Source organism: Rhinoderma darwinii, chromosome 4 (genome assembly GCF_050947455.1).
Source record: "Rhinoderma darwinii isolate aRhiDar2 chromosome 4, aRhiDar2.hap1, whole genome shotgun sequence".
Taxonomy (NCBI): domain Eukaryota; kingdom Metazoa; phylum Chordata; class Amphibia; order Anura; family Rhinodermatidae; genus Rhinoderma; species Rhinoderma darwinii.
Genome location: NC_134690.1, coordinates 160,818,510 through 160,830,723, shown reverse-complemented (window position 1 = coordinate 160,830,723; position 12,214 = coordinate 160,818,510).

Below are 12,214 nucleotides of genomic sequence, written 5' to 3'. Positions count from 1 at the left end.
CTTCACATCCAGGAGTTTACAGAGGGCTCTCCAGAATTTCGAGGTAAACTGAACCCCCCGATCAGACACGATATGAAGAGGCAAGCCATGCAAGCGGAAGAGGTGTTTGATGATGAAGTTAGCCAGTCGAGAAGCAGAAGGTAGGCCGGTCAGCGGAAAAAAATGAGCCATTTTCGAGAACCGACCCACCACCACCCAGACCGTATTGCATCCAGCAGAGGAAGGAAAGTCTGTGACAAAATCCATTGCTATATGCTGCCATTGAGCATTGGGCACAGTCAAAGGTTGGAGCAGACGAGCAGGCTTGGAGTGAGCAACCTTGTTGGCAGTGCACACAGTGCAGGACGAGGCAAAGTCCACAATATCTTTGGGCAGCGTGGGCCACCAGAAATGATGGTCAATCAGATCTCGCGTTTTATGACCACCAACCTTGGCACAACACGACTCCAACAGGTTCATGGCACAGGAACAAATAGCATGGGGTACAGGGTACAGATAGCAGGGCTCGGGAACAACGGGAACAGGATAACACTAAGGGACCATTTGCAAGACTAACATAGGAAAACACAACAATGCTCAGGCAATGAGCAAAGGAGCAGGGAACTTCTTATAGTTCAGGGTGATCATGGGCTAATTAATGATAATTCCCATGTGCGTACGCTGGCCCTTTAAGGCCGGTCACGAGCGTGCACGCGCTCCTTGTGGGACAAGGTGAACCGGAGCAGAAGTGAGCGCTGGCATCTCTTCGGGAGGAGATGCGGGCCAGCGCTCACAGATCCATGGCTGCAGCCGCCGGGGGGGGGGGGTGAGTAATCCTAATGGTGCGCGGCCATGTACGCTACAGATTGTCTATCCACTGTCTCTAACATCATGATCTCTCTCTAGCTGAAACTGCATCTTTCTAAAACTGAGTTTCTTGTGTTCCCACCATCTACTAACCTTCCTAAACTTGATGTCTCCATCTCTGTGTGTGGCACTACCATAATTCCTAGGCAGCACACCCGCTGTCTTGGGGTTATTTTTGACTCAGATCTTTCCTTTACTTCACACATCCAATTACTTACACACTCCTGTCACTTTCACCTTAAAAACATCTCCAGAATCCGCCCTTTTCTTACTGTGGAAACAGCCAAAACTCTCATTGTCGCTCTCGTCTTGATTACTGTAACTCATTACTAATCGGCCTTCCATTCACTAAACTCTCCCCTCCCCGATCTATCCTTAATTCAACAGCCAAGCTCACATTTCTGATCAACCGTTACACCAACGCCTCTACCCTCTGCCAGGCACTGCACTGGTTGCCCATATTCTTCAGAATTAAATTCAAACTTATTACTCTCACCCACAAAGCTCTCCACAGTGCTGCACCACCTTACATCTCCTCCCTCATCTCTGTCTACTACCCTATTCATGCTCTACGTTCTGCCAACGACCTCAGATTAACATCCGCCATAATCAGAACCTTCCACTCCCGTCCCCAAGATTTTTTTTGTGCTGCACCAGTCCTCTGGAATGCGCTACCCCAGACAATCAGATTAATTCCAAGTTTCCACAGTTTTAGACCTGCACTGAAAACACATCTTTTTAGACAGGCCTATAACATTCCCTAATCTAACTCCTTTCCCTGGCCCCCCTTTTACATTAGTCATGAGGCTCCTTCATTCAGCAGTATCCCCCACACTCCTTGCACCCCAATACACTTCATGTCTATCATACACTGACACTGGCTGGTGACCGGCTCATGCAGCTTCATGTGTACTACCCCATATGTATAAAACATGGCTGGACCATTGTACTTAAGCATTTTTACAATTTTGTGTCTCCCTTATTTCCTCATAGATTGTAAGCTCTTGCGAGCAGAGTCCTCACTCCTTTTGTTTGAATTGTAAATTAGTTTTGTCAAATATAAATATTTTGTCAATATAAATAAAAATTATTGTATTATTATTATATGTGCTGTATGTGGAATGTATGGGTATCTGTGCTGTATGTGGAATGTATGGGTATCTGTGCTGTATGTGGAATGTATGGGTATGTGTGCTGTATGTGGAATATATGAGTATGTGTGCTGTATGTGGAATGTATGGGTATGTGTGCTGTATGTGGAATGTATGGGTATGCGTGCTGTATGTGGAATGTATGGGTATATGGAATGTATGCAGACATGAATATTAACACACCACACAGAACAGGAATTTTTTTTTCCCTTTACATTTTTAAGGTGTTTGCAATTTCTTTACATTTTAATTTGCACTGTTTCTTTTATGTGTTCTTGCAGGTTTCATCTTAAACCACGTTTTTTTCCTCATTCACTTTACGAGTCCCTAACTAATAACTAAAACCAGGAAGAACTAACTAGCTAAGAAAAGCAACAGTCAGGAACCAACACAAGAAAGACAACTGTCCAAATCAAACTATCTACCACCGTAGATTGCATTCATCTGCCAAGGAACTACCCCAGCTGAAGACATGAAGTAGTCCGCATAGAATTTCCGGATCGACAGCCCAGCTGCTCCAGGTTGTTCCATGCATGGTTGTGTCCAAAGGGATGGTAGTATTCTCAACAAACCACTCCAGGTCACTTTCAAGTGCAGACTCATGAACCCGGCAGATGTGTAGGATGACACTGGCTTGGATAACCAGCATCTAGTTCTGTGGATCCATTTGAAGAGGGGTCTGGAACACCCGCCAATTGCTTCTGAGGATCCTGAAGGCACACTCCACATACCATCTCGCCAGTGGCGGATTATCATTAGGGCGTTTCGGGAGGCCGCCCGGGGCCCAAGGCTCCCAGGGGGCCCATGCCCGCCCGAACCCCCTCATACCCAGTGGCGTCGCTAGCACCGGAGGGAGCCAGGACCGCACCTGTCAGGCGAGGGGAGCTTCGCTCCTACTTAGCAGCCGTGGTCTGTGCTGTTTTAGAAGCTCCCCCTCCAGCCCCCCTTCCCTGCTCTAAACATCTCTCCTCTGCTGCTAGCTGTCGGGACATGGGGGAGGGGAGACTGTCGGCGGGCTCTGTGTCGTGCTGTGAGCAGGAGAAGAGCTGTAGTGAAGACATAAAAGGTAAGTGCATATGTGTTTACAATGTGTTTAATGTGCATATTCATGTGTGTATAATGTCCATATTCATGTGTGTTTAATGTGCATATTCATGTGTGTTTAATGTGCATATTCATGTATGTTTAATGTCCATATTCATGTATGTTTAATGTGCATATTCATGTATGTTTAATGTGCATATTCATGTGTGTTTAATGTCCATATTCATGTATGTTTAATGTGCATATTCATGTATGTTTAATGTCCATATTGATGTATGTTTAATGTCCATATTCATATGTGTTTAATGCCCATATTCATGTATGTTTAATGTCCATATTCATGTATGTTTAATGTGAATATTCATGTATGTTTAATGTCCATATTCATGTATGTTTAATGTCCATATTCATGTATGTTTAATGTCCATATTCATGTGTGTTTAATGTGCATATTCATGTATGTTTAATGTGCATATTCATGTGTGTTTAATGTATATATTCATGTGTTTACAAGGTGTACTTTGTGTATAATGTGCGTACTTTGTGTATAATGTGCCTACTTTGTGTACTTTGTGCATAATGTGCGTACTTTGTGCATAATGTGTGTACTTTGTGTACTGTGCATACTTTGTGTACTGTGCGTACTTTGTGCATAATGTGCGTACTTTGTGTACTGTGCGTACTTTGTGCGTACTTTGTGCATAATGTGCGTACTTTGTGTACTGTGCGTACTTTGTGCATAATGTGCGTACTTTGTGCATAATGTGTGTACTTTGTGCATAATGTGCGTACTTTGTGTACTGTGCGTACTTTGTGTACTGTGTGTACTTTGTGCATAATGTGCGTACTTTGTGTACTGTGCGTACTTTGTGTACTGTGCGTACTTTGTGCATAATGTGCGTACTTTGTGTACTGTGCGTACTTTGTGTACTTTGTCCATAATGTGCGTAAGTGGTGCGTATTTTGCTGTGTTTTTCTCAGTGTTGGGGGATGGTGACGTCTCCTCTGAAAAAACGCAGCAATTTAGTCACTTTCCGCAGCAGGAATTGACATGCTGCAGTACGAGAAATACGCACCGCAGGACAAAATGTCTGGTCGGAAATTTTACGCAGCGTCTGGATGAGATTTGGTAAATCTCACTCACTTTGCCACTACTGTATTCTGTGTATTTTCCGGGCGGAAAATACGCAGCAATTCCGTTAAGTGTGGACAAGCCCTAATACAGTAGCAGCAGAGAAGATTAGATGTGAACAATTCTCATCACACGCTGCGTAAATGATAAGCGGGAAATAAAAAGCTCAGAAACTGACCTGCGGTGCGGTTTTTTATTCCGTAGCATGTCAATTGTATTTACGTAAACGCTGCTCATTTGTTTCAGGTTTTCCCCATTTAACTCAATGGGGAGGTAAAACCCGCAACAGATAGCAGATGTTATGTAAAAACGCAATTTAGAAAAAATAAAAATCTTACACTTGCCCAGAATTCAGTGCCTTGGTCCGGGCCGGCCTTCTGGGATCATGTTTCACCCCATGTGACCGCTGCAGCCAATCACAGGCCAATCACAGGCTGCAGCAGTCATATGGGATAAAATGTCATCCCAGGGCTGCAGCGACGCTGTGTAGCACTATATACAAGGGGGGGGGGAGCGCTGTGCAACACTATATACAAGGGGGGGGAGCACTGTGCGGCACTATATACAAGGGGGAGTGCTGTGTGATACTATCTATAGGGGGCTGTGTGACGCTCTCTACAGGGGGCTGTGTGACGCTCTCTACAGGTGTGTGTGTGTGTGTGGTCGCTATCTACAGGGGTGTGTGTGTGTGGCGCTCTATCTACAGGGGGTTGTGTGTGTGTGGCTTTGTCTACAGGGGGGGTGTGTGTGGCTTTATCTACAGGGGGGGGTGTGTGTGGCTTTATCTACAGGGGGGTATGTGTGTGGCGCTGTCTACATGGGGGGATGGTGCTGTGTCCCTGCACAGTGTGATACAGTCAGTATGTAGGGACACATCCCTGTGAAAGGGGAATCGTAACACCCATTTGTTAATGCTTGTGCAAAAAGGTAGTGTTAGCAATAGTTACGGCGCGGCAGGGTGGTGGTGGAGAAGGGGGGCCCAAGTTTGGGCAACAGCCCAGGGCCCATGGTCTTCTTAATCCACCACTGCATCTCGCACAGGAGAGCCGGTAGTTAAAAACATGCCTTCTTTCATCCAAACCATGCGTGGGGAATTGCCGCAACACATGGGGGCAAAGTCCAAATCCTTTGTCTGCCAAAATGACGAATGGTCGGATCCCAGTGCTAAGTGCTGCAGTTTTCCGCAGTGGACATACTGGGTGAAAAACTGCACCACAGTTTAGTGCGGTTTTTCTCCCGGAATTCCCTAAAAGGCTTGCTAACAGGGTCAAGAAGATGGTGCAGGCTCAGAAGCTGAGCCAGCGCCATCAGCCAACACTCTGACACAGCTGATGCTCTGTTGTAATGCCCAGGACAGGAGCTAGCCTTCCTATCCGGCCGATTAACTAATCGCACCCGCGGTGTTGCCAATGGTTGCTATGGCACGCCCTAACAATGACCTCCTGCCTAGTGTGGAAACCTATTAGGCTTGCTGTCAGTGAATAACTGACAGCTCTGATACACTGCACTATGTAGGTAGTGCAGTGTATTAGAATAGCATTCAGGGCTTTATGTCTTCAAGTCCCCTAGTGGGACAAAAAAAAATGTTAAAAAAATAAACGTTTCAAGTTAAAAAAACAATAACTGCCTTTTTTCCCGTAATAATTATTTTATTATAGGAAAAATTTAAAACATTAAAAAAAAGCACACATATTTAGTATCGCTGCATCCGTAATGACCCAAACTATAAAAATACCATGTTATTTTTCCTGTAAAGTGAACACAGTAAAAAAAATCAATAAAAAACAATTCCAGAATCACAGTTTTTTGGTCACCACACCTCCCAAAACAGAAGAAAAAAGTGATGAAAAAGTTGTATGTACCCCAAAATTGTACCAGTAAAAACTACAGCCCGTCACGCAAAAAACAAGCCCTCCCACAGCTTTTTTGACAAAAAAATAAAAAAAGTTAAGGCGACACAAAAAATTATTTTTTTTTTTAAAAAAAAGTGATTTTATTGTGCAAACGCTGTAAAATATATAAAAAAACACTATATACATATGGTATCGGCATAATTGTATTGACCCACACAGCGGGGGGAAGGCGGGGCATGTGCCCTGGGCGCAACTAAGAGGAAAGGTGGGGGGTGCCAGGGCCACACTGTCCATATCGGCGACCTGCTGCCTCTCTGAGGGGGCCACAGTGCCACTGAAACCAGCCGCCGCCACCCCCTCCTGTACATTAATTGTGCCTGCGTCCTTCAACGACGCAAGCAGCACGATGACTTCTTTTTGCTGCTTGCGTAGTCGAAAGGCGCTGATTGACAGGGTAAGTCATTCTGCCCTGCCAATCAGAACCTTTCAATGACGCAAGCGACGCGATGACGTAATCGAGCTGCTTGCGTCTTTCGACCCCAGCAGACCTGCTCAGAAGAGAGCAGGCCTGCATTGCCACCGGACGACACGGAAACGGGATTAAGGTCAGTATGTTCATTTTTTTAATCCTAATAAAAATGTGGGTGCATTATCTACAGGGGGGCTCTATCTACAGGGGTCGGCTCTATCTACAGGGGGTGCTATATACAGGGGTGGGCTATATGTGGAGCACTATAGGTTGAGCTGTATGTGAGGCAAAAAGTGGGTGAGGCCTTAGAGTAGCAAAAGACTTGACTCATTTATCACAGTTTTCCTACAATTTTCTACTTAAGGTAAAAAGGGGGATAAAAAAAGAGAAAAAAAAAAAAAGAGAAAAAAAAACGGCGCTCCTCTAAGGTGATATCGTTCTGGTATTTGTAAGATAATGAGTAACTTAATGAATGGAGCTCACCTTGGTGAGTTGTGCAATGTCGCCAGCACAACTTAACTTTGTAGCTTGTACACACACGCTTGTTCACACTGTGCTTGCCTCTGGAGCCATAACCGCATGGGGTGAATTCGTGTCAGGAACTCCTCTCCTTGCGGTTTTGAAGTAATGCAGATTAGGAAGAAAAAGCTGCTCCTCTGAACGGGCGCTCAGGTGTGGTTTGTACTGGTATCTTCACAAAATCGTCAGGGTATATTTTCAACGATTTTATTATTAAAAAAGAACAATATAAAATTCGATTGCTGCAACGCGTTTCAACCACGCACTGTGGTCTTCATCAGGCACATAAATTTGGTTACAATACATCATCTTATATACTTGTATCATATGCTTCACTTCCAGGTTAAACTGGCAAGGTGAAGGTTCATCATGGGCGTTTCAGCACAGGTGTGTGTATGTTTTTTCCTCAGACTGATTTTCTCTTAATTGCTATTTCTCCTCTTTTCTACCTTTTAACCAACTATTTTCTGCCAAATGGTAGATATTCTTAGCTTTAGTATAGAAGAAGATTAATTCTTTGTATATACATATATATATATACACATACATATATATATATATATATATATATATATATATATACACATATATGTCTATATGCAGGTGACCGTATATTTCAAAAAAATCATCATCGTCCGCATATTCTCGCCGCTGACAGACAGTGTTAGTACTCTTAGTTTCTTTGATAATTGTGTTTATTCTTTTTGATCGTTTTGATGCTATCCTTTATTCTAACTAAGATAATTGTGTTACTGGTAAAAAATGCTTCTAGTTTCATTGCTGTTCGTTTGAATCTAATTGTCGGGAGCCAGACGCTCCTGTTTTTTATATATATATATATATATTTGATTTTAAGAAGATAAATATTCCCATTATTATTTATTCTTTGTAGGTGTATCACACTCAATCTTATCCTATCATTTTGAATACAGATGTCATTGTATTTTAATAGATCGTTCAAACTACACTTGATCGATTTTTTCATTGAGTCCGTTTGGGCTCAAGGTCCCAAATTTAAATATCCAGAAGGACTCCCTTTTATTCAGGGTAGAGATTCTGTTGTGTGTTTTAACATTTACTTGTTCGATTGGAGAAATTTTTATTTTAGAAAAATCAGATGAATGGTTATATAATAAATGCCTTGATAAGCTATGTTTGAGAAAACCGTTTTTTGCATTAAAGCGGTGACCATTTAATCTCTTTCTTAGTGTTTGGGTTGTTCTTCCAATATATTGCAATCTGCACTCACATTCAATCATATAAATTACATAATCAGTTTCACAGTTCATATAAGTATCAATTTCAAATATTTCTTGTGTTACGTTTGATGTAACTTGAGTTTTTCCTTTGTTAATATTAAAACAACACAAACAGTTTCTTTTCCCACATTTATGGATCCCTGCTGGTTTATAATAATGATCTTTGGTAGAGGTGGGGATATTCGTTTTCAACCTACTAGGTGCTAATATATTTTTAATAGTTCTCCCCCGACGGAATGTTATCCCTGGTTTTATAGGGATAATTTTATTTAAAATCGGATCGTTTAAAAGTACATTCCAATGTTTTTGCAATGCACTTCTAATAACATTATGATCTTTATTAAATGTTGTAATAAAATTGTTTGAATGTCTTTTCTTTAAAACATCTTTGTTATGTGCTATATGTACTTTTTCTACAAGGCATGCTTCTTGAGATGTATCTAAATTTTTTTGATACGCATGTTTAAGGAGATCTTGAGGATATTTTTTCTCCTCAAACTTTGCTTTGAGGATTTTGGATTGTTCTTTGTATCCATTAACTGAGGAGCAATTTTTTCTTATTCTCCTATACTGACTGTGTGGGATATTTGTTATCCATTTTTTATAGTGTGCACTTTTAAAATTTAAAAAACAATTTTTATCTGTGTCTTTAAAATGTGTTTTTGTTAAAAATGTATTATCAGAATGACTGATTTCTAAATCTAAAAATATAATTTTTTCTTTTGATATATTTTGTGTAAATTGTATTCCCCACGTATTCTTATTTAAAATATTTATGAAGCTGTTCGCTTCCTCCCTAGTACCAGACCAGATTAAAAAAAGATCGTCAATATACCTTTTATAATAGACAATTTTATTCCTTTTCTACTTAGAAAGTGTTGGAAAACAACAACATGTATAAGTATATGTATATATTTTCCACTTTTCATATTTTTTTTTTTTACATGTATTTTTTTTTTCAATATTCTTAAAAATTTTAACTCATTTTTTCTTACTAAGGGACTTGAACACGTGATTGTGCTTTTTGATGTCTCCTATTAAGCCTTTCATAGGTGGACCAAGATAGCAGACCTGGTGGCCCGTGAGCCTGTTCTATACTACCCTACCCGACTGTGATGTAAATTTATGTCAAATGTCAGGAAGGGATTAATAGGACCATTTTTGGGTACATACCTGTATATCTTAGTGTTTAACTATTCTAAAAAAAAATTTGGACGCTAATGTAAAAAGAAAAAGCTATTTTTGTTTTGGTGTTTTTGGTGTTTTGGTGTTTTTTTATGCTATTCACTGTGCGGTATAATTTACGTGTTGCCTCTGTATTCCAATGCATTATTGCCTGTCAGTGGAAAACCTACGGATACCTATTAGGACTCTTTCACACACAGAACAATGTATTGCGTTTTAAACTGCATAAAAAAACGCTACTACAATTTGGTGCGGTTTTTCAACCGGAATTCCCTGCGGGGTCCAGGGCGGATATGCTGTGTACCTTTACACAGCATATCCGCCCTGTATAAACATGGCCTAATAGTCTGCATTTGATTTGCATGAATGAGTATTTAACAAGGTGATGGAATGCACAGTGCATGCTTCAGAAAGGGGCGGCCCCCTGGCGCTATGTAATACTTAGGGTATGTTCACACGTCTTAACAAATTACGTCTGAAATGACGGAGCTGTTTTCAGGCGAATTTCAGACGTTTTTGCAAGCACTCGCGTTTTTCGCGGCGTCCATTACGGACGTAATTGGAGCTGTTTTTCAATGGAGTCAATCAAAAACGGCTCCAAAAACGTCCAAAGAAGTGACATGCACTTCTTTGACGTGGGCGTATTTTTACGTGCCGCCTTTTGACAGCGACGCGTAAAATTACACCTTGTCTGAACAGAACATCGTAAAACCCATTGCAAGCAATGGACAGATGTTTGCAGGCGTAATGGAGCCGTCTTTTCAGGCGTAATTAGAGGCATAAAACGCCTGAATTACATCTGAAAGTAGGCAGTGTGAATATACCCTTAGGCCGAGTTCACACGGGGCGGATCTGCTGCGTAAAAGCCCTGTGCGCCGCAGGGAATTCCGGGGGAAAAACCGCACCAAACTGTAGTGCAGTTTTTCGCTCTGAATATCTGCTACGTAAAACTGCAGCACATTGACGATTCATCCCAGGAGACCGCTGCAGCCTGTTATTGGATGCAGCGGCGGTCACATGGGATGAAGCGTCATCCCATGAGGCCGGCCCTCTGACGTTATCCAGGCCGGCCTCCTGGGATGATGTTTCATTCCATGTGACCACCGCTACAGCCTGTGATTGACTGCAGCGGTCACATGGGATGAAACGTCATCCCATGAGGCAGCGCTGGGGGGAGGAATACAGTCTTCTGGGTAAGTATGAGTTGTTTTTTTCTGAGTTCCGTTTTTTGCGCCGGAATCCCTGCGAAACCGCCGCAAAAGACGCAACAACTGCTATTTGTTGCGTTGACATGCTGCACAATAAAATTCCGCACCACAGGTAAATTTCTGAGCGTTTTTTCCACTCAGTATTTACGCAGCGTGTGGATGAGATTTGTTTTATCTCATCCACTTTTCTGCTACTGTATTTGCTGCGGATTTTCGGCAACAAATTCTGCTGCGGAAACACCGCAGTATTGACGCAACATGTGAACTGACCCTTAGGGCTTCTTCAAACTTGCATATGAAAATACGGATCAAATGCGGATAGGTAATACGAATTGTTTTACAATTTGTTTCATTTTTGTTTCTGGATCGATTTTGGTTCTGTATTTTGCTAAAAGTTGTCTGTTTTTCGTCCGTATTTGTTTAGTATTTTGTTAAAGGGTATGTGCACACACACTAATTACGTCCGTAATTGACGGACGTATTTCGGCCGCAAGTACCAGACCGAACACACTCCAGGGAGCCGGGCTCCTAGCATCATAGTTATGTAAGACACTAGGAGTCCCTGCCTCTCCGTGGAACTACTGTCCCGTACTGAAAACATTATTACAGTACGGGACAGTTGTCCTGCAGCGAGGCAGGGACTCAGCATCGTACATAAGTATGATGCTAGGAGCCCGGCTCCCTGCACTGTGTTCGGTCCGGTACTTGCGGCCGAAATACGTCCGTCAATTACGGACGTAATTAGTGTGTGTGCACATACCCAAAGGGTTAACTATTTTTTTTGCTAAAAACTGAACAGATACGCACATGTGAACTATGCAAAAATGGAACATGAGTTTTTAAAATATTCTAAATGCTTCTATGGGCTAAAAATTGTAACAATATGCTTAGCAGTACTGCAATTTTATACTGAATCAACGTAAACGAGACCTAAGGACCCTTTCCTACCTCGTTGTTATAAATATATGCTTGGGTAGCTTTAGATAAAACATCGTTTTTGGCTCTAAATACTTTTCACAGCTGGTTCCTGTTGCTGTTGTAACTCTGATTACATATGTTGCCTGTAGCGAATTGATTGAAATACTATTTTGGCTCTAGGCTAGGGTTACCAGACATCCTCCTACTCCAGGACATGTCCTCTTAATGTTTTATGTAAAATGTATCCGACAGAGAATTCAATTTTATCCTTTCGTTCTTCTCATGTTCCTCTCCCCAATGGAATGCGTTAATAGCCAACCAGTGCATTCCCAATTCTGCAGGATAGTTTATAATCTACTGTCAGTAGAGAATACAATGTGACAACCACAGCTGGACTATTGTGTGGCTACAGTATATTCATATCAAAATAACAATTTCACAAATATAAAAAAATATCATTCCATACATTGATTCTAAAGGTTTTAAAAGGAGTTTTAAGGATTTTTCTTTTTATTAAAAATGTGTTCGATGTTATAAACAATGTGTGGAAACACGGTCTTATTTTGGCTTGCAATGACTCTACACACATACCAAAAATAAAGTAAAAAATAGACAACACTTGACGCAAAC